Genomic DNA, 24196 nt, shown 5'->3' on the forward strand with positions numbered 1-24196 from the left:
GAAACACCCCAAGACACATATTAATCAAATTAACAAAGATCAAACACAAAGAACAAATATTAAAAGCAGCAAGGGAAAAACAACAAATAACACACAAGGGAATTCCCATAAGGATAACAGCTGATCTTTCAATAGAAACTCTTCAAGCCAGGAGGGAATGGCAAGACATACTTAAAATGATGAAAGAAAATAACCTACAGCCCAGATTATTGTACCCAGCAAGGATCTCATTCAAGTATGAAGGAGAAATCAAAAGCTTTTCAGACAAGCAAAAGCTGAGAGAATTTGCACCACCAAACCAGCTCTCCAACAAATACTAAAGGATATTCTCTAGACAGGAAACACAAAAACGGTGTATAAACTCAAACCCAAAACAATAAAGTAAATGGCAACGGGATCATACTTATCAGTAATTACCTTAAATGTAAATGGGTTGAATGCCCCAACCAAAAGACAAAGACTGGCTGAATGGATACAAAAACAAGACCCCTACATATGTTGTCTACAAGAGACCCACCTCAAAACAGGGGACACATACAGACTGAAAGTGAAGGGCTGGAAAAAGATTTTCCATGCAAATAGGGACCAAAAGAAAGCAGGAGTAGCAATACTTATATCAGATAAAATAGACTTTAAAACAAAGGCTGTGAAAAGAGACAAAGAAGGTCACTACATAATGATCAAAGGATCAATCCAAGAAGAAGATATAACAATTATAAATATATATGCACCCAACACGGGAGCACCACAGTACGTAAGACAAATGCTAACAAGTATGAAAGGAGAAATTAATAATAACACAATAATAGTGGGAGACTTTAATACCCCACTTACACCTATGGATAGATCAACTAAACAGAAAATTAACAAGGAAACACAAACTTTAAATGATACAATAGACCAGTTAGACCTAATTGATATCTATAGGACATTTCATCCCAAAACAATGAATTTCACCTTTTTCTCAAGCGCATGGAACCTTCTCCAGGATAGATCACATCCTGGGCCATAAAGCTAGCCTTGGTAAATTCAAAAAAATAGAAATCATTCCAAGCATTTTTTCTGACCACAATGCAGTAAGATTAGATCTCAATTACAGGAGAAAAACTATTAAAAATTCCAACATATGAAGGCTGAACAACACACTGCTGAATAACCAACAAATCACAGAAGAAATCAAAAAAGAAATAAAAATTTGCATAGAAACGAATGAAAATGAAAACACAACAACCCAAAACCTGTGGGACACGGTAAAAGCAGTCCTAAGGGGAAAGTTCATAGCAATACAGGCACACCTCAAGAAACAAGAAAAAAGTCAAATAAATAACCTAACTCTACACCTAAAGCAACTAGAAAAGGAAGAAATGAAGAACCCCAGGGTTAGTAGAAGGAAAGAAATCTTAAAAATTAGGGCAGAAATAAATGCAAAAGAAACAAAAGAGACCATAGCAAAAATCAACAAAACCAAAAGCTGGTTCTTTGAAAGGATAAATAAAATTGACAAACCATTAGCCAGACTCATCAAGAAACAAAGGAGAAAAAATCAAATCAACAAAATTAGAAACGAAAATGGAGAGATCACAACAGACAACACAGAAATACAAAGGATCATAAGAGACTACTATCAACAATTATATGCCAATAAAATGGACAACGTGGAAGAAATGGACAAATTCTTAGAAAAGTACAACTTTCCAAAATTGGACCAGGAAGAAATAGAAAATCTTAACAGACCCATCACAAGCATGGAAATTGAAACTGTAATCAAAAATCTTCCAGCAAACAAAAGCCCCGGTCCAGACTGCTTCACAGCTGAATTCTACCAAAAATTTAGAGAAGAGCTCACACCTATCCTGCTCAAACTCTTCCAGAAAATTGCAGAGGAAGGTAAACTTCCAAACTCATTCTATGAGGCCACTATCACCCTAATACCAAAACCTGACAAAGATGCCACAAAAAAAGAAAACTACAGGCCAATATCACTGATGAACATAGATGCAAAAATCCTTAACAAAATTCTAGCAATCAGAATCCAGCAACACATTAAAAAGATCATACACCATGATCAAGTGGGCTTTATCCCAGGGATGCAAGGATTCTTCAATATCCGCAAATCAATCAATGTAATACACCACATTAACAAATTGAAAAATAAAAACCATATGATTATCTCAATAGATGCAGAGAAAGCCTTTGACAAAATTCAACATCCATTTATGATAAAAACTCTCCAGAAAGCAGGAATAGAAGGAACATACCTCAACATAATAAAAGCTATATATGACAAACCCACAGCAAACATTATCCTCAATGGTGAAAATTGAAAGCATTTCCTCTAAAGTCAGGAACAAGACAAGGGTGCCCACTTTCACCATTACTATTCAACATAGTTTTGGAAGTTTTGGCCACAGCAATCAGAGCAGAAAAAGAAATAAAAGGAATCCAAATTGGAAAAGAAGAAGTAAAACTCTCACTATTTGCAGATGACATGATCCTCTACATAGAAAACCCTAAAGATTCCACCAGAAAATTACTAGAACTAATCAATGACTATAGTAAAGTTGCAGGATATAAAATCAACACACAGAAATCCCTTGCATTCCTATACACTAATAATGAGAAAACAGAAAGAGAAATTAAGGAAACAATTCCATTCACCATTGCAACGGAAAGAATAAAATACTTAGGAATATATCTACCTAAAGAAACTAAAGACCTATATATAGAAAAAACTATAAAACACTGGTGAAAGAAATCAAAGAGGACACTAATAGATGGAGAAATATACCATGTTCATGGATTGGAAGAATCAATATAGTGAAAATGAGTATACTACCCAAAGCAATTTATAGATTCAATGCAATCCCTATCAAGCTACCAACAGTATTCTTCACAGAGCTAGAACAAATAATTTCACAATTTGTATGGAAATACAAAAAACCTCGAATAGCCAAAGCGATCTTGAGAAAGAAGAATGGAACTGGAGGAATCAACCTACCTGACTTCAGGCTCTACTACAAAGCCACAGTTATCAAGACAGTATGGTACTGGCACAAAGACAGAAATATTGATCAATGGAATAAAATAGAAAGCCCAGAGATAAATCCACGCACATATGGACACCTTATCTTTGACAAAGGAGGCAAGAATATACAATGGATTAAAGACAATCTCTTTAACAAGTGGTGCTGGGAAATCTGGTCAACCACTTGTAAAAGAATGAAACTGGAACACTTTCTAACACCATACACAAAAATAAACTCAAAATGGATTAAAGATCTAAACGTAAGACCAGAAACTATAAAACTCCTAGAGGAGAACATAGGCAAAACACTCTCTGACATACATCACAGCAGGATCCTCTATGACCCACCTCCCAGAATATTGGAAATAAAAGCAAAAATAAACAAATGGGACCTAATTAACCTTAAAAGCTTCTGCACATCAAAGGAAACTATTAGCAAGGTGAAAAGACAGCCTTCAGAATGGGAGAAAATAATAGCAAATGAAGCAACCGACAAACAACTAATCTCAAAAATATACAAGCAATTCCTACAGCTCAACTCCAGAAAAATAAACAACCCAATCAAAAAATGGGCCAAAGAACTAAATAGACATTTCTCCAAAGAAGACATACAGATGGCTAACAAACACATGAAAAGATGCTCAAAATCACTCATTATCAGAGAAATGCAAATCAAGACCACTATGAGGTACCATTTCACACCAGTCAGAATGGCTGTGATCCAAAAGTCTACAAATAATAAATGCTGGAGAGGGTGTGGAGAAAAGGGAACCCTCTTACACTGTTGGTGGGAATGCAACCTAGTACAGCCACTATGGAGAACAGTGTGGAGATTCCTTAAAAAACTGAAAATAGAACTGCCTTATGATCCAGCAATCCCACTGCTGGGCATACACACTGAGGAAACCAGAAGGGAAAGAGACACGTGTACCCCAATGTTCATCGCAGCACTGTTTATAATAGCCAGGACATGGAAGCAACCTAGATGTCCATCAGCAGATGAATGGATAAGAAAGCTGTGGTACATATACACAATGGAGTATTACTCAGCCATTAAAAAAAATACATTTGAATCAGTTCTAATGAGGTGGATGAAACTGGAGCCTATTATACAGAGTGAAGTAAGCCAGAAGGAAAAACATAAATACAGTATACTAACGCATATATATGGAATTTAGAAAGATGGTAACAATAACTCTGTATACGAGACAGCAAAAGAGACACTGATGTATAGAACAGTCTTATGGACTCTGTGGGAGAGGGAGAGGGTGGGAAGATTTGGGAGAATGGCATTGAAACATGTAAAATACCATGTAGGAAACAAGTTGCCAGTCCAGGTTCAATGCACGATGCTGGATGCTTGGGGCTGGTGCACTGGACGGCCCAGAGGGTTGGTATGGGGAGGGAGGAGGGAGGAGGGTTCGGGATGGGGAACACATGTATACCTGTGGCGGATTCATTTTGATATTTGGCAAAACTAATACAATTATGTAAAGATTAAAAATAAAATAAAATTAGAAAAAAAAAAAAAAAAAATAAAATAAATAAAATTTTTATTTATTTCTTTATTTTTGACTGCAAGTAGTCTTTCTCTAGTTGTGCCGAGCACTCTTATTTGTGGTGCGAGGATTTCTCTTCATGATAGCTTCTTTTGTTGCAGAGCATGGGCTCTTGAGCAATGGCTCAGTTGTTGTGGTACACAGCTTAGTCGCTTCCAGGCATGCGGGATCTTAGTTCCTGGACCAGAAATCACACCTGTGTCCCTTGCATTGGCAAGTGGATTCTTAACCACTGAACCACCAGGGAAGTCCCACTCCCTTCACTTTTAGTCATCTATTTCGGGGTATCCACATTTGAGGCCTCCAGACCATGTTCCTTGGGGTGGGTATGAGTGAGAGGAGAGACAGAAAAGAGGACATGAGATTGCATTCCTACTTATTGCACACTGGGAATTATACTAAATTATCAAAGTTAATCTATTTAACAAATAGCTGAGTTAGGAATGGAAAACCTATAAGTAAAGTCTGTGATCTTTCTATTATACCAGGTCACCTCTCAGGAAGAAATCATAACATCTAGGATTAGGGCAGGAAACTGCTTTCAAAGTAATTTTCTCTCCCTGCTGTTAGGCCCTTTGTCAGTTGTACAAACGCTTCTAGGAGAAAAGAGTGCTAGAGTTCAGAACTGGTGTCTTTAAGTACATAAAATATTTCTTTTTTTTGAGAACCATTTCCTTTGTATTTCACCCATGTCCTCTGCTGCTGCTGCTGCTAAGTTGCTTCAGTTGTGTCCAACTCTGTGTGACCCCATGGACAGCAGCCCCCCAGGCTCGTCTGTCCACGAGATTCTCTAGGCAAGAATACTGGAGTGGGTTGCCATTTCCTTCTCCACACCCAATCCTCAGAGGTTCAGTAAGCATGAACTTGACAAAACAAAGTTGTTAGTTTAGTATCAGCACAATATTTGCATTGTTCTGCGTGCTGTGAATTTAGATTTTGTTTCGATCTGTTTTGTGTGATAGTGGGCAACAGAAACTAACTCTGTCTACCATAAGGAAAAGGATATTTATTGCATACATATAGCTACTCTGTATGTGGGTCTGTATGTATGTGTATGTGTGTCTTGGGGTTGTGGAATTAGGGTGGGAGTTTCATGGAGTCAACCAGAAGCTGGAGGGCCAGGCTTGAGAAAACCCAGGAATCATGGGGAGGCTAGAGTAATCGGACTCAGAAAGTGCAGAGACAGTCCTTAGTGGGAACAGTCAGTCTGGTCAGTATCAGGATAGCACTCCCATTGCTCATAAGGAAATACCTCCAACAGTCCCATATCCTTGCATCACTTAAGAGTCAAAGTCCCAAACAATGCCCAGTTGATCAAACTCAGCAGAGAGTGAAGAGATTAGTCCTTAAGGTTATTTTTAGTGTGGGACAGACTGTACTTTCATGGTAAGCCCAATGAGGAACTCAAAAGGGAGGTCAAATGTCCAACTATGGGATTCTGAACAAATTTTTTAAAATGTGCATGATTCTCTGTAAATAGGTTCATAATCAAATCAAATATGCACTCATTCTGAAGAAATGATGCATTTGGTTTTGTTTTGTTTGCATAGAAATTAGCAAAGCCTTTTCTTTCTTTATTTTTAAAATTATTTATTTATTTTTATTTTTGGCTGTACTGGGTCTTTTTTGCTGTGAGGGCTTTTCTCTAGTTGTGCCTAGGGTGGGGGGCTACTCTTCCTCGTGGTGCCCATATTTCTCATTGTAGTGGCTTCTCTTCTTACGAAGCATGGGTTTTAGGGTGAGTGGGTTTCAACAGTTACAGTACATGGCCTCAGTAATTGTGGTTTCTGGGCTCTAGAGCACAGACAGGCTCAATAGTTATGGCACAGGGGCTTAGGTGCTCCATGGCATTTGGGATCTTCCAGGATCAGGGATTGAACCCCATGTCTCCTGCATTGACGGGTAGCTTCTTTATCACAGGGAAGTCCAAAGCCTTTTCTTACGTATTAGAAGTTCTCCTATTTTTCAGCGGTATCAATTCTTCATTTCTCTCTCATTTTTCTCTCGAATTAAAAACATTTTTATTTGTTCCTTACCAAAAAAAAAAAGACTTTAAAGAGAACTTCAGAGCTGGGTTTTATTCAGAGCACAGTAAGTAAAAATCCCTAGGTTTATTTTGAAATTATCTGAACCAAGTAACACAATCTCAGATCTACATACAGGTAGATGTAATTAAGTAGGTGCAATTGTGGCTTTAGAATGACTAAACTTTATTTTGCTTAAGTGGAACAGTGACATCTAGTGCCTGAAACATTATGTCACTGGGTCAAAAGACAGATAAGAGTAGACATGCCTTTAGGTTAATTGAAGATGAGTGAGAGATCACTTATTAGTTATATATGCAGAGATTCATCTTTTTCCATTCCCATGGATACCACATTAGTGACTCCAAGTCCTTCCTAGCTGTTCTTCTTAATTCTGGGCTCACCACGTGCCAATATATTATTCCTGTGCTTAAGGTTCTTCAAGAAATTCCTATATTGTGTTTCCCTCTTTTTCCTGCAAACATATTTCCTCTTATTTCCCCAAACACATGCTCATTTTGGGGTCAGATATGATTTCTTCATGTTCCGTGAACAAATGAGGTATTTTTCCTACTTCAACAATTTGATTTACATTCCCCGTGCCTGGAAGGTTCTTCTCACTGTCTTTTGTCAGTTTTACTTATCGTCCAAGTTTCCTTTTCTTGACGTGTCTTCCCTTTCTTTTATTTTCCTAAAGCACTTATCTGAATCTCTATGATGCTAGGAAAGATTGAAGGTGGGAGGAGAAGGGGACAACAGAGGATGAGATGGTTGGATGGCATCACCGACTCAATGGACATGAATTTGAGTAAACTCCAGGCGTTGATGATGGACAGGGAGGCCTGGCATGCTGCAGTCCCATGGGTCGCAGAGTTGGACACGACTGAGTGACTGAAATGAATTGATAGCATTTAGAGTCTGATATTTAGTTATAGTCTGTCTTGAATTAATTGCTATTGTTTCTTATAGACTAGTTTGGTCTCATCAAATAGATTGCAAATTCCTTGAGTTCAGGGAGTTTCTATACTTCTAAACACCTTTGGAGAAGGAAATGGCAACCCACTCCAGTATTCTTGCCTGGAGAATCCCAGAGACAGAGGAGCCTGGTGGGCTGCCGTCACACAGAATCGGACACGACTGAAGCAACTTAGCAGCAAATACCCTTTCAAATTATTTGAGCATATCAGTCAATGATCAGTAAAAAAACTTTGATAAGATTTTTGAAATTTTGATTTTTTATAAGTTTTGATCGTTTATTTTGGTAACTTTTGATAATTTATTTCTAATTTTTATTTTTGTGTTTTGACAGGTTTACTAAAATACTGACTTCTCCATTACAATGAACTAGTATTTCATGAGGTAAAAGAGTCATATGAACTCGATATTTAAAATATAATTTAGAGAAAAAGATATTCTAATAAAATGCCTCAGATTTCATCTGATATGTGTATCTAATATTCATATAAAACATTAGATCATAAACTGATTGCCCATAAGAAATTATTGAAGATAATTACCACAATTCTATAGTTCTTAAATTTACTTGTGAGGACATGCAGACTTAGATCAATTGAATTATATATATATATATACACACACACACACACACACATGTACTGAGAATATATTTAAGAAAAATATAATAAATAAAGCAGCTTATAAAACTATATACAATACAAAATGCTTTTCTGGTCATGGGATAATAATGAAATATTTTACCTCTGTGTATAATTTACAGATTTAAAAATGACTGCATCTGATTACTTTTTTGATCTTTATAATTACATTGTAAAGTAAATCACTTATCTCCATTTTATACACTTATTTTTTAAATATATATTTCTTAAAATCCTTTATATGCCTGGCACTCTGTTTGATGCTGGGGATACAAAAGTGGGTATTGATTGGCTCCCTAGTTTTGAGGGCTTTTTGCATTTGGTCTAGTGGAGGAAACTGAAGCTGAAGAACTTTAATGATCAGTCAAGACTACACAATAATATGCAGAGATCCAGTAGTATAACAGAAATCTCCAGTCTCAAAGTTTAGAATTATTTCCTCATTATTTTGGTAAGTTGCCTTGAAATTGTTTTGGAAATGAGGTTACCTGATGACAGCAGTATAAATTTACAAAGAAAAACAACTGCAATTTATCAGAAAATTAGTTTGCTATTTAATTTGTTGAAAGAGAATAGACTCAGAAAGTCACTTAGTTTTTTTTATCATTCTTAAGCGAATGTATCAATGTTAATTGGGAAATGATCATTTCCCCCAGGAAGTAGAACTTGTAGTCTAGTCAATAGTCTTCTGGTGGTTGACTAGAGAGGTTTGCACTTTCTAGAGTAACTTTTATTCCTCTGCCCCCTTCTCCTCCTTCCCCCATATTACCATTCTTCCCAAGATTATCTGTCCTGAAACAACAAAAAACAAGCAGTTGTTTTGATATATCTTCTATTGTTTTTCCCTGGAGGAGGGAATGGCAATCCATTCCAGTATTCTTGCCTGGCAAATCCCATGGACAGAGAAGCCTGGAGGGCTACAGCCCGTAGGGTCACAAAGAGTCAGACACAACTGAGGCGACTGAGCACACACTATTGTTTTTCCTTAATTATTTCCTTTCCTTTTTCTTTATTTATATTATACTGTTTCTGTTGCCTCATTCAGTGCTACTAAGTGTTTTATGCTCTGTGTACTTGGACATCTGAAACATCAAGAAACAGAAAAATCTGCAAAAAGCTGAAGATCCAATACTTTGGCTACCTGATGTGAAGAGCCAACTCATTGGGAAAGACCATCAGGAAAGACCCTGATGCTGGGAAAGATTGAAGGCAAAAGGAGAAGAGGGTGGCAGAGGATGAGATGGTTGGATAGCATCACTGACTCAATGGACATGCATTTGAACAAACTCTAGGAGATAAAGAAGGATGAGGAAGGCTGACATTCTGCATTCCATGGGGTTGCCAAGAGTTGGACGTGATTTAGTAACTAGAAAGGCGAAGATTCAGAAAGGCCCTAAATACTTTAATAATTGCAACAGTTTGAGATTCCTAAATTTTCTTTTGCTATTGAAGCCAAAATCTGCTACTTAAAGGAGATGTGATTTCATGGTTTAAAGGTCCAGTAACTTTAATGAAAAATAATGGATTGGCCATACAATCAAAGTTCTTTGTTATAATTAAAATGGGAAGATTTCTCTTGTAGATCACTCACTCCTACTAGATTAGAATTGTATGACATGAATTTTTGAAGGCACACAGCAAATTTAACTAGTAAGGATATGAAGAGAAGGTCCGGCTCAGCATAAAGACAGAATCTGTAAAGTTCAGGGTTATTTGGGGAGGTAAGAAGCACTTGAGACGAGCCAGGTTTCATAAAGGATGTCAGGTTTCTTTCAACCAGCTGTGCGACTGAACCTTTTGGTTGGTTTGTTGATTGGTTCCCGTCTGAGAAACTCTACAGCAACTATGTCAAAAGAAAAGATTGTGGGTTTTTGACAGGTGTCTTAACTTTCATGTGGAAATCAACATAAGTAACATCTCTGGATTAAGAGGGCAAATATTAATTATTTCACCAACTTTCAGTTTCCCCTTGTAGTCATTTTATCTTCTTGACTCTGTCCAAGAGACCCAGAGGAACTCTAATTATTTTTGGCTAAAGTTACAAATTATAACACTTGATATCTGTTCTTAAACTTTTCTAGACCTGTCTTCTCTATTATAAAGTATAAAATCCAGGCAATGGTTTAACCTCTGTCTGTCCAGATTACCTGACTTTCATGTATATAGAGGACACCCAATAGGTGCAGATTAACTTAAGTGGAAAAACAAGTAGAATTTGCCTATTCCAAATCAAAGATATTGAGCTGAAGATCCCCATGAGGCATACACAAGGGTACACAGCGAACAGCCATGAAGCGTTAGTCATGGCTCAGAGCATCCCAAGGGAGGAGGGAGTTAGCTGCTTCAGATTTAAAGGTAATAAAAGGAGTTAGATGAGAAAATAGAGCTTTTATTCTCTCATCCTCAATTCTGTTTCTGATTAAGGTCACTTTTATCCAAATATCTTGGCAGAGGAATGAGGGTTACTTAGAATCTCATAAATTCATTTTTACCATAACACACATATATTAAGTGATAATAATAAAAATATTCCCTACTTGGTACCATGAAATCAACAAAATGAAAAACTGAGCTTAGGCATAGAACAGTTGCTACAGCTTATCTGTGGTATATTTATAGTGTGTGTGTGTATATACGTATTTAATAGAGAGTATGTCTGCATTTCTCTTTACCTCTATCAAGTCTAAAAGTTAGCTATAAACATTACAAGGGCAATGAAGACAAAGGAACTCTCACCAAAGGGTTGTTCCACCAAATAATTGTTCCACCAAGCGTTTGGTGGAAATCCTCTTTTTTCTGCAATATATCACTGATATAGCATAAATATTTGGCACTATGTAATTCAAAATTACTTTAGATGGAGCAGTTGTGAAAAGGGAGGTGAATAAGATTGGTAAGGGAAGTAGATTCTATATATAAAAAAGTGATTAGGTACTCAATGATAAGTGTTGTTGTAAATAATTGAACATTCATTTTAATTCCTACTATGTGCCAAGGAATTTATATATGCAGACACCAACCTGCTTTTTAAAAATATGAATTTTCAAATGAAACTGCATTATGTGAGGAAGAAAGAGTTAGTATGAGCAGCATGTTGTGAACTTTGCATGTATTTCTACATTCTAACCACCATCTCTGCTTTATTCTCCATTGTCACTTCTGTTACCCTGATCCCGTTCTTATGGATTCATTGCCAACAGTCTCCTAATTGATTTCTTTCCCTTTAGTTCAGTCTTCTAATCCATGTACATACTGCTGCTAAACTTGGCTTTCTTAAGCATTGTTTTAGCCATTTCATTTCATGCGTCTGCTAACAACCCCTCAATTATCCCATTTTCTACTCTATTAAGGATAAAATCCTAAGTGCTGCAAAGATTTCTACATTCTGATCCCAAATCCTATTTTGCTACTGATATTTCTGAATATAGTGCCTCTGCTGTGTCTTAAAGTTGGCACATTGAATTTTTAAAAAATTAATTTCCAACATTGTAGAATAGTATTACACATAAACATTCAGATTTCCAGCCCTCATGTAAAATTAAATGATCAGACCAATGTCATTCAAGGTCCATACTGTTGATGAATCCTGTTCTCTTTGCCTTCAGCAGATGCACTTGCTTTCTCCTTTGATCTCTTCTTGTTCTTGTTTAGTTGCTAAGTCATGTCCAACTCTTTTGCGACCCCACGGTCTGTAGCCCACCAGGCTCTTCTGTCCATGGGATTTTCCAGGCAAGAATACTGGAGTGGGCTACCATTTCCTTCTCCAAGGGATCTTCCCAAGCCAGGGATTGAACCTATGTCTCCTGCACAGGTTGGAGAGGCATGCAGGCAAATTGGTAAGCAGATTCTTTACCACTGAACCACCAAAGAAGCCTTTGGATCTCTTACTGGCAACTTATTAGTATCTCCCTTATGGTATTTATCATGGTCTATCTTTACTCACTTGCTTATTATCTTGCAATCTTGTTTAGAAATGGAGGGTAGGTTATATTTATCAGCGCTTACCTTATAGCACCATGAACACCAAGTTTTGCTTATAGGAAGTGTTTAAAGATACTGAATATTATTGTCTCTGGGGACTGGCAGACTTGGTTTGGAATAATGATTGTTGGATATTTAAATTCATTTATTGTCCCAAGTTCAGCAAAACTGCAGAACATCTGAATATTAGTGTCTCTCATTCCCTTTACAGTTTGGCTTTATAGGTTTTGGACTTCAGAATATGGTATATTTTTCTAGTCATTGTCCTAGTTCCTCTGAGCACCCAAAACAGTTCAATGAGTGCCACCCAGGTGGCAGATTATCTATGGTATGATCATGGTCAAATATGGTAATTGAGTATTTTTATGCAGAAAAATAGGGGGAAATAGAGAAAGTTTAGGGAGAAGAACCTTTACTTATAGGAAGGAACTTCATGAGAAAAGTATTAATATGGGACACTAGAGGTTTGCCAGTTCTTAGTGCATTATTTGGCAAATAGTACCACAATCACCATTTAAATATATATACAATGATATGATAAAAGTTAGTAGCTCTAAGTTAGAAATAGATTTAGGATTTTGGGTAAAACACCAATTTGAAGACATTAAAATGAAATATTCACACAAGGATTTTGAAATGGATAAGAAGAGAAGCTATTGCTTTAAGAGGCACAATATAACAAGAAAATAGTACCCTGAATTTGCTATCTGCTCTTGAAACTTAAATCTATTTTATGGATTGGAATAAGAAGAGAGAAGACTATTTCCAACAATGTACAGGTATAGGCAAGAGAAAGAAATGGAAACAAGTCAGAAAATACTTTGACCTTACAAGATATGACCTTACAGGATATTAAGATATTAATATTAAGATAAGGTATGTCTCTTAAATTAAGTTAATTAATGACATTAATTAATTTCACTCAGTCAATCCTTCCTTCTTTCCTTCCTTCCTCACTTTTCTGCTTCCTTCCTCAATCTCCCTACCTCCTTAAATTATTCCACAGTAAACTATGAGAGGAATCCCAAAAGAAAACCATGAAGCATATTAATTTAGCCTGCCATCTTGTACAAAATCTTCAGTTTGCAATTTGTGAAAGAGCAGCGGCTTTAATCCCCTGGCATGTCATAGTTCATATTTTTTGTCAAGTTCTTTAGTGTCACATAATGTTCTCTGTACTTTATATATATTAGCTGAAAATGCACCTCCCTAATTTGGAGATTGAATGAACGTGAACCTTGATTTATACTCTTAAAACAAGTCTGCAAAAATTGGGAGAAAGGAAATTCCCTGAAAAACAGCATTGGTTGTTACCATATGAAGATGGAAATTCTTATCCTCATAGGCAGCCAAAAATCAAGTATCCATCAAACATCCTTAATATCTAAGGATTTGGGAGTCATGGTTAAATACTGTTGACTAAAAAGATGCAAAATATGAGAACTGTGAGTTAAGTTTTATTTGGGGCAAAATGCAGACTGCAGCCTGGAGATAGCACCTCAGATAGCTCTGAGGAACTATAGCTCTGTTCCAAAGAGGTAGTGGAGGAACGTCAATATATAAGATTTTGGTGAAGGAGGAGTTCAATGCAATCAAATGTTTATTTTACAAAAGGTTTTCTGCTAGTTGAGGAGCTGATGTCACCATGAAGGGATTTAGTGCTTTTCTAGATATGAAGAGATGGGAGGACTGGGATCATGAAATCAGTTCCTGAAGACATCTAACTATTTAAAGACCTGTTCCACCAGTTTCCCTGGAGCACAGAGTGCCTCACTGTCCACCCTGAATTCCCCTTAGCGGGTGTTGAAGGTTGGCAGCTTGGCAGCGGTCAGTTTCTGCAGAGGCAGATGGCAAATGGCCATGTTGTTCAATCCCAGAAAATGCTCTTGGCAAGTGCCAGGTTTTAGTTGATAGTATATTATAACAATCCATACAATGGAGTTATCTTGGAAACAATAGAGGTTTATTCAGTAACATGGAAAAGTAAGGTTTTCAGGGCACAGGATAAAATACATTTGGAGGGAATAGGAACCTACTGAAGTAAATTATATCAACTATGTCAAAATGTTGGCGGAGGTCATCTTTGGGGGATGGAATTAGGAAGATTTTTATTTTATTTCCTTTTAAATCAGATGTAAAGAATCTGCCTGCAATACGGGAGACCTGAGTTCAATCCCTGGGTTGGGAAGATCCCCTGGAGCAGGGCATGGCAACCCACTTCAGTGTCCTTGCCTGGAGAATCCCCATGAACAGAGGAGTCTGGTGGGCTACAGTCCATGGGGTTGCAGAGTCGGCACAACTGAGCGACTAAGCATAGCACAAACCTTTATTTGTATCTTTTCTGCAACAAGCATTATTTGCCAAAATAAAAATTTTTAAATAATTAAAATACCACATATGTCATTCACTCTTATTAAGCATCTTTGTCTCCACATGGTAAATAGCACTTGAATATTTTAAAGCGCAAAACATTGATTTTAGTCACAGCACACCTTCATTTGTGGTTATAAATACTTTAAAACTTTAATTACTGCTACAAATCTTGAGGTCTTATCACCATAGTATTCTCTATTTCTCTGCTTCTGAGCAGAATGTTGCCCAGATAAATTTGGGAATTTAAGCTGTAGAAAACCAAACCTTATTCATATCAGTGAGGACAGGGTTTGTTACAGCAAAAAAGGATCCTCTTGTGATTCTGTCAATGGTTAATAATTACCTCCATGTTAAAATAACAGTAATTAATCCATTGAAGAAAGGGAAGAAGTCTTAGGTAACTTTGTACATTCAACAAAAGTCAAACATAGCATTGAAACATGTATATTGCTATATGTAAAATGGATGACCAGTGCAAGTTTGATGCGTGAAGCAGGGCACCCAAAGTCAGTGCTCTGGGACAACCCAGAGGGATAGGGTGGGGAGGGAGATGGGGCGGGAATCAGGATGGGGGGACACATGTACACCCATGGTTGATTTATGTTGATGTATGGCAAAAACCATCCATCACAATGTTGTAAAGTAATTAGCCTCCAATTAAAATAAATTGATTAATTTTTAAAAAATGTGTTGTCACAGAGCTCAGAAATACTTGTTGAATACTTGTTGGATTTTTAAAAGAAATATAAAATTATTATAGTTTTCAACTGTGGAAGAAACAGTGCTCATCCAACAGGCTGTGTGATACTCTGCATTTTTCAGACTCCCTTTCAGGTATGTTGGGGCCTTGTGACTGGTTCTGACCAGTGAATAGAAGTGCGTTGTGTTGCATCTAAGTTGAAACAATTAAAAGCCAGGGAGTTGTTTGTTTGTTTTTTTAATCCAAAGAAAGACAACATGAACTTTAATTAAATATGTATAAGCTTTAAAACAATCACAACCACTTAGAGAATTAGTACATTTATTGTCTGTACCATTAATTACCTTAAACTCTCAGCATCCTCCCTTTGCACACTTAAACCTCTGAATAAGGACCCCATGGGTAGTTAATAATAGGCTCTGGTGCCCCAGCTTTCTCTGAGAATATGTTTCCAGGATCCCTCTCTCTGATGGATGTTCCTGGCATCCCTCTGAAATGTTGCAAGCATCTCCTCCTTTAGCAATATGTCCCCAGAATCTCTCTTTCTGACTTCATATTAGCAGCATCACTTTCTCTCTCTCTGATGAATGTTCCCAAAATCCCTCTCTCTTACACTATGATCCCAACATCCTTCTCTCAGACATCATGTTCCTCCCCCTCTCCCTGCTTTCTTATCTTGCAACAGCAACCTTGGAAATAGCTTATATGACATGGCAGAGTTTATAAGATGTAACTATGTCCCTGATGTTATAGAGTACCTCCAGCCCCTTCGCAACTTTAAAGTAAGAAATAAACCTTTATATAAAGACATTGATGCTGAAACTGAAGCTCCAATACTTTAGCTACCTGATGATAAGAGCCAACTCATTAGAAAGACCCTGATGCTGGGAAAGATTGAAGGCAAAAGGAGAAGGGGGCAGCAGAGGATGAGATGGTTAGATAGCACCACTGACTTGGACATGAATCTGAGCAAACTCCAGGAGTTGGTGGAGGACAGAGGAGCCTGGCAGGCATAGTCCACGGGGTCACAAAGAGTTGGACACGACTTAGCAACTGAACAACAAAGAGAGACACTAAGATTTTAACATTCATTATTACTATAGCTCAGCATGGGCTATCTTGGCTAATAAACTATTTTTAATCTAGAATAAGAAATACACATGTCAATAAAATTGTTACTGAAAAGGTGTAGATGTCAATATTTTGTAATGACCATGGCAGAGGAGATGAAGTGAGAGATATACCAAGGACAAATGGAGAAAATCAGAGAACTGGATAAGGAAGATCAAGGTCAACATTACAAAGTCTCAAAGCCCAATCCTCTATTTTCTATCCTGTGATGAGTTTTATTCAATAGCTAGCCCTCAAGAATCCTCAGGCCTTTAAGCATTTACTTATGTTAAGAAATTAAAATGTTTTTTGAATCTATTTATTTTTTAACTGACGGGTAATTGCTTTACAGCATTTTGTTGTTTTCTGTCAAACATCAACATGAATCAGCCATCAGATCAGATCAGATCAGATAAGTCGCTCAGTCGAGTCCGACTCTTAGTGACCCCATGAATCACAGCACACCAGGCCTCCCTGTCCATCACCAACTCCCTGAGTTCACTCAGACTCACGTTCATCGAGTCAGTGATGCCATCCAGCCATCTCATCTTCTATTGTCCCCTTCTCCTCCTGCCCCCAATCCCTCCCAGCATCAGAGTCTTTTCCAATGAGTCAACTCTTTGCATGAGGTGGCCAAAGTACTGGAGTTTCAGCTTTAGCATCATTCCTTCCAAAGAAATCCCAGGGCTGATCTCCTTCAGAATGGACTGGTTGGATCTCCTTGCAGTCCAAGGGACTCTCAAGAGTCTTCTCCAACAGCCCAGTTCAAAAGCATCAATTCTTTGGCACTCAGCCTTCTTCACAGTCCAACTCTCACATCCATACATGACCACAGGAAAAACCATAGCCTGGACTAGACGAACCTTTGTTGGCAAAGTAATGTCTCTGCTTTTGAATATGCTATCTAGGTTGGTTATAACTTTCCTTCCAAGGAGTAAGCGTCTTTTAATTTCATGGCTGCAGTCACCATCTGTAGTGATTTTGGAGCCCAGAAAAATAAAGTCTGACACTGTTTCCTCATCTATTTCCCATGAAGTGGTGGGACTGGATGCCATGATCTTCGTTTTCTGAATGTTGAGCTTTAAGCCAACTTTTTCACTTTCCACTTTCACTTTCATCAAGAGGCTGTTGAGTTCCTCTTCACTTTCTGCCATAAGGGTGGTGTCATCTGCATATCTGAGGTTGTGGATATTTCTCCCGGCTATCTTGATTCCAGCTTGTGATTCTTCCAGTCCAGCGTTTCTCCCAGTCCAGCGTTTCTCATGATGTACTCTGCATATAAGTTAAATAAGCAGGGCGACAATATACAGCCTTGACGTACTCCTTTTCCTATTTGGAACCAGTCTGTTGTTCCATGTCCATTTCTAACTGTTGCTTCCTGACCTGCATACAAATTTCTCAAGAGGCAGATCAGGTGTTCTGGTATTCCCATCTCTTTCAGAATTTTCCACAGTTTATTGTGATGCACACAGTCAAAGGCTTTGGCATAGTCAATAAAGCAGAAATAGGTATACATATGTCCCCTCCCTCTTGAACCTCCCTCCCGTCTCCCTCCACATCCCATCCCTCTAGGTTGATACAGATCCCCGGTTTGAATTCCCTGAGACATACAGCAAATTCCCATTAGCTATCTATTTTACATATGGTAATATAAGTTTCCATGTTACTCTCTCTCACCCTCCCCTCTCCCCATGTCCATAAGTCTGTTCTTTATGTCTGTTTCTCCATTGCTGCCTTGCAAATAAGTTCATCGGTACCATCTTTCTAGACTCCATATATATGCATCAGTATATGATATTTCTCTTTCTCTTTCTGATTTACAAAAAATTAAAATATTTTAAACTATATTAAATGGAAAATTAAATTGCCAAGCATCCTACTCAACAGGCTCTAAGTTCATCCACCTCACTGCAGCTGACTCAAATGTGTTCTTTTTTTATGGCTGAGTAATATTCCATTGCATATATATATATATATATATATATATATATATATATATATATACACAGCTTCTTTATCCATTCATCTAGGACATCTAGATTTTTTCCATGTCCTGCTAAGCTAAGTCACTTCAGTCGTGTCTGACTCTGTGCAACCCCATAGACGGCAGCCCACCAGGCTCCACCGTCCCTGGGATTCTCCAGGTTCCATGTCTTAGCTATTGTAAATAGCACTGCTATGAACATTGGTGTACATGTGTCTTTTTCAATTATGGTTTTCTCAGGGTGTATTCCCAGTAATGGAATTGTTGGGTCACGTGGTAGTTTTATTCCTAGTTTTTTAAGGCATTGCCTTACTGTTCTCCATAGTGGCTGTATCAGTTTCCATTTCCACCAACAGTGTGAGAGGGTTCCTTTTTCTCTACACCCTCTCCAGCATTTGTTTGTAGATTTTTTTAATGATGGCCAGTCTGACTGGTGTGAGGTGATACCTCATTGTGGTTTTGATTTTCGTTTCTCTAGAAATAAGCGATGCTGAGCATCTTTTCAGGTGTTTATTGGCCATCTGTATGTCTTCTTTGGAAAACTGTCTGTTTAGGTCTTCTGCCCATTTTTTGATTGAGTTGTTTGTATGATATTGAGCTGTATGAGCTGCTTGTATATTTTGGAGATTAACGTCTGTCAGTTGCTTAATTTACAATTATTTTCTCCCATTATGAATTGTATTTTCATCTTGTTTATAGTTTCCACAGAAAGAGTCAGCAAGAGTCTCTCTGGCCCACCTTCTAGGTTAATGTTTTATTCTATAATTTTTAAGATTTATTACTTTTCAGCTTTTAATCCTCTTGGAATTTATTTTTGCATATGTTGAAAGCTAGGACTTTAAGACTTTTTTTTTTATTGGTAGTTAATTTCACAACACCATATTCTGAATAATTTGTATTTTCACAATGATTCAAAACGATGCCTTTATCATACATATGTGAGTATATTCTTGACTTTCTCCTATGTTTCACTGATATATTTTTCTATTCCTATACTAGTGCTACTTTGCTGTAATAACTGTCTTTTAGTATGGTATAATAGGATAAATCTCTTTGTAATGTTCACTATTATAATTTATTTGCATCTTCTTGACATATTCCAAAAAGCCTAAGAGGGTTCTTCATTTAGATTCTTTCATGTTGCTTGTCTATTCCCAGACTTCATTAGTGCTTATTCACTGCTGCCATGAATAGAAGCTTTATTTTTTATACTTAGTTTAACTCGCTTTTACTGCTGCTAGAAGTATACCCACACACATGCTTATGTGTGTGTGTGTGTGCCTGTTTTTGACTGGTTAATTCTGAACATCTTAACTAAACTTTTTTTTTTTTACTGCTTTTTAAAATTCTTCAGTTGATTTTTGTAATTTCGGAATTTAAAAGTATGTGTATGGCAAGCAATAACAGTTTTGTCCCATCCTTTATAAGACTTACATCGAATTCTTTTCCTGCCACATTGTTAAGAGTTTCCAAAATAATACTGCATATTATGGCAATGCATGCTGTCTTTTTCTTGTACATGCTATCTTCCATTCTTAGAGAGAATGCCTTTAGTGCCATTATACTAATACTAAATACCATAATACCAATAAAACGTATTGTTTATTCTTATAAACAAATATTAATCATATTAAGGCAATTTCCTTCTATTCCTACTTTGTGTGTGTGTGTACGTGCTCTGACATGTTCAACTCTTTGTGACCCTATGGACTGTAGCTCGCCAAGCTCCTCTGTCTATAGAATTTTCCAGGTAAGAATACTGGAGTGGGCTGCCATTTTCTACTCCAGGGATCTTCCTGACCTAGGGATAGAACCCACGTCCCTTTACTGCACTGGCAGGCAGCTTCTTTACCACTGTGCCACCTGGAAAGCCCTTTTCCTACTTTGCTACAAGCTTAAGAAAAAAAAAAGGACAGATTTTAAATTTTATATCGCCATCCCAAAAATTAAGAGAAGGAAAGAAAATGCTTGATTAATGGATTGCCAAAGGATATTTAAGTTTTTTAAATCTCCTTTGCTATGCTTCTTTTAGAGATTGTTTTACTACCCAGGTAAGAGTTGGCTACTCCTAGTTTACCGAATCACTGCATATAAATTCTCAGTAGGCTAGGTAACGGATAGCTTGCTTTTACCTAGACAAGAACAGAAGGTTTGCCTCACCAGAGTTTCTGGAACTGGCAGGTTTTCATTTGGGGCTCTGAAGATCCCCGCCTACTGACCTTTCTTTTGCAGAAACAGTATTTATTTCTTTTTTGTAACCAGTTGAATAGCCCTGTAACATTATCTTTCTTGTGGCTTATTTGGTGTAGGATTCAAGCATTAAGGACTTAAAGTGTCTTTGATCTGTCCTACTCTCATTAGCAAACAAAAACAAGCCCAGGTACTTTGGAGAAGATACATAGGTACATGCCTGCCTGTGACCAGGAATTAGAAGCAGCATTTCTAATACTTATTATCTTATAGTTAAAAATGAAACAAAAAATCTAAATGGCTCAAGTTCAGAAAAAAATGCTTTTTCACCTTACTTCCTAACTTTTTAAAAGCCTGTGTTAAATGGGTAGTAGCTGGGAACAGTTGTTTATTAAGGGCCATCTGTTAGTCATAAGAGCTACACAGTTTCAAATTTATTTTTTCCTACTTGAGGATATATTTACAAACTCAAATTCATGCACATATAGCTTTAGTGAGCAGCCATCCATTTAAGAATTTAGCTCATTATATCATAAATGCAAAAATTACCGTTTAAACAATGTGCCCTTTTACTCACTAATTGTTTCATAGGTATTATTCATTCCAACTAGATTTCCATTTGTAAGCCTCAGCCATCAGGAGCACTTAGTAAAAGTAGATTACAGAGCACTGAAGTGTTGCTCAGTGACAACATTACAGGATTTCAAAGATCAACAAGGAATTAAAAGATCATTTCCATCCTTTCATATTAAGTGTGAGGGTGGAGGACTACAATGACTAATTGTTCTCTAAACACGAATCATGTTTCAATTGCCTTTTTCTCAATCATATGTTAGTGTCAATAACTGAAGAATGGCAAGGATTGTTTAATTGACATAATGGATTATCATATCACCAGTGATTTACTGATGGACAATATTTTTATACACATGTCATGTAGACTGTTAAAAAATTGTGACTTATAGGTCAAATAGCAATCATTACTGAAGACTTCTCTCTTCAGGTAGAATTTTCTGTGACAGTGACCCAGGTAAGAATTGCTTCACTATTAACTGTACAACCTATTTTCTTATAAACTTTAAAAAATATCTTGCCCCTTTCAATTTGAAGATTGAGTGTATAGAAAGATATATATTTAGTTCTAAGTTACAAAATGAATCAGGTTAGTTTTTTGAGCTATCGAGATTTACTTACAAAATTAAATGGATATTGTCTAGCGGTTTTTTTTAGAAATAAAATTTCAATCCATCAAAAATAGAATAGCATTGTCCCTTAATCTTAAAAAAAAATCTGCATTTAGAATACCAGATTCAGTTTTTTACTCTCTTGTTACTGCTACTTCTGAAATCTCAATGAACCTGATATGAAACACAGGTAAGGAAAAACAAAGGAAATCATATTTGGGGTCTGTAAATGCCAAGTTGGGAACAAATCAGTATTTTCTTATCATAATTAAATCTCAATTAGAAAGGATACATATAAATGAGAATTGAATCTTAAACAAACTTCTCAGGGAAACAAATAAAATAAAGATAAAATTTGTTAGACAAATATTATGAAAGCACAGAAATACAGACAGAAGTTGTCCATGATTAACAGATGAAAAATTCACAGAGTGAGTGGCTAGCAGGCTGTTATCACCAGTAGTTATTAATTGAATAGATAGAGCTGTACATAAGGTGGTTTCATTTTACAGGATCTTGCAACCCAGTTGGATAGAGAGAACATACATATAAAGAACACAAGAAATAATGATTTCTAAGCCAAGCAAATGATCCTGTAGTCTTTCTTTTCTAAACTGTATATTCTGCAATTTAAATAATATTATTTCATCTAACAGCAATATGAACTTGTCAATTGAATTTTTCAAAGAACTTTTTCCCTGAATATTGGTGGCCACCTGAGATAAATTTTTTTCATGTCTTTCAAATGTTTGCTTATTTTACACTATGTTGGAAGATATTAAATAATTTCAAAAAGGCAGCTCATCTTGGGAAAGAAAAAATCAGAACCCAAAATACACATACTAAATTGGTTGGATCACAAGGCAGGAAATGCAATATTTTGTACATCTGAATTCGTGGGTATTTAGCTGTGCTTAGTTTTTCTGAGCAGTTGTCCTGACGGATACTCAGAAAGCAGCAGGACTGTTTGAGATAATTACATAGTGCACTCAACTCTAATTCATATACAGCCATCAGGTATTTATAGATTTCTATTTATGATGCTGTCGCTAAGGAGTTTCTTGCAGTTTTCAGGTTAAATTTCTATCTTTTGGAGATTATAACTTAGTTATAAAATTTTTTCTCCTTGACTGAAACTTGGTATACAAAATCTTGGTGAGAGTGAAAACATTATTAGAAATTTCCACAAATGTCATTTAAAAATAATTTTATAAAGTACTAAAATATATCTTTAGAACTTATTCAGATGTGTTCTACATATTATGTATTTTCTTGTTATTTGTTTGTATACAGATGTGTTCATTTACTTTTAAACATATCAGGTTTTTCATTGTACCATTCAGACTACATTGTAAAATAAATTTTAATATATGAACATTATCAGTTCATTTCATTTCAGTCGCTCAGTCATGTCTGACTCTTTTCAACCCCATGGACTGCAGCAGCTAGGTCTCCCTGTCCATCACCAACCCCCAAAGTTTACTCAGACTCATGTCCATTGAGTTGGTGATGCCATCCAACCATCTCATCCTCTGTTGTCCTCTTCTCCTCCTGCCTTCAATCTTTCCCAGCATCAGGGTCTTTTCAATGGGTCAGTTCTTCACATCAGGTGGTCAAGGTATTGGAGTTTCAGCTTTAGCATCAGTCCTTCCAATGAACACCCAGGACTGATCTCCTTTAGAACCGACTGGTTGGATTTCCTTGCAGTCCAAGGGACTCTCAAGAGTCTTCTCTAGCACCACAGTTCAAAAACATCAATTCTTTGGCACTCAGCTTTCTTTATAGCCCAACTTTCACATCAATATATGACTACTGGAAAAACCATAGCCTTGAGTAGACAGAACTTTGTTGGCAAAGTAATGTTTCTGCTTCTTAATATGCTGTCTAGGTTGGTCAAAACTTTTCTTCCAAGGAACAAGAGTCTTTTAATTTCATGGCTGCAATCACCATCTGCAGCGATTTTTGGAGTCCCCAAATATAAAGTCTGTCACTGTTTCCACTGTTTCCCCATCTATTTCCCATGAAGTGATGGGACCAGATGCCATGACCTTAGTTTTCTGAATGTTGAGCTTTAAGCCAACTTTTTCACTCTCCTCTTTCACTTTCATCAAGAGGCTCTTTAGTTCTTCTTCGCTTTCTGCCATAATGGTGGTGTCATTTGCATATCTGAGGTTATTGATATTTCTCCCAGCAATCTTGATTCCAAATTCTGCTTCATCCAGCCCAGTGTTTCTCATGATGTACTCTGCATTTAAGTTAATATATTATACTTAAGTACCAAATGATGACAGATAATATACAGTTTACTGCACAGCTGAGTGTAAGGGATTAATAGATTTTATATAACCAAATATGTTTTATAATATGTCATGTAAATTTATTTATGGTTTGTTACAGTTTAGTCAAAGCTTTTTTTTTTTTTTTTTGCTATGCCATTTTTATTACTATGT

This window comes from Bos mutus, chromosome 2 (genome assembly GCF_027580195.1).
Source record: "Bos mutus isolate GX-2022 chromosome 2, NWIPB_WYAK_1.1, whole genome shotgun sequence".
Classification (NCBI taxonomy): Eukaryota; Metazoa; Chordata; class Mammalia; order Artiodactyla; family Bovidae; genus Bos; species Bos mutus.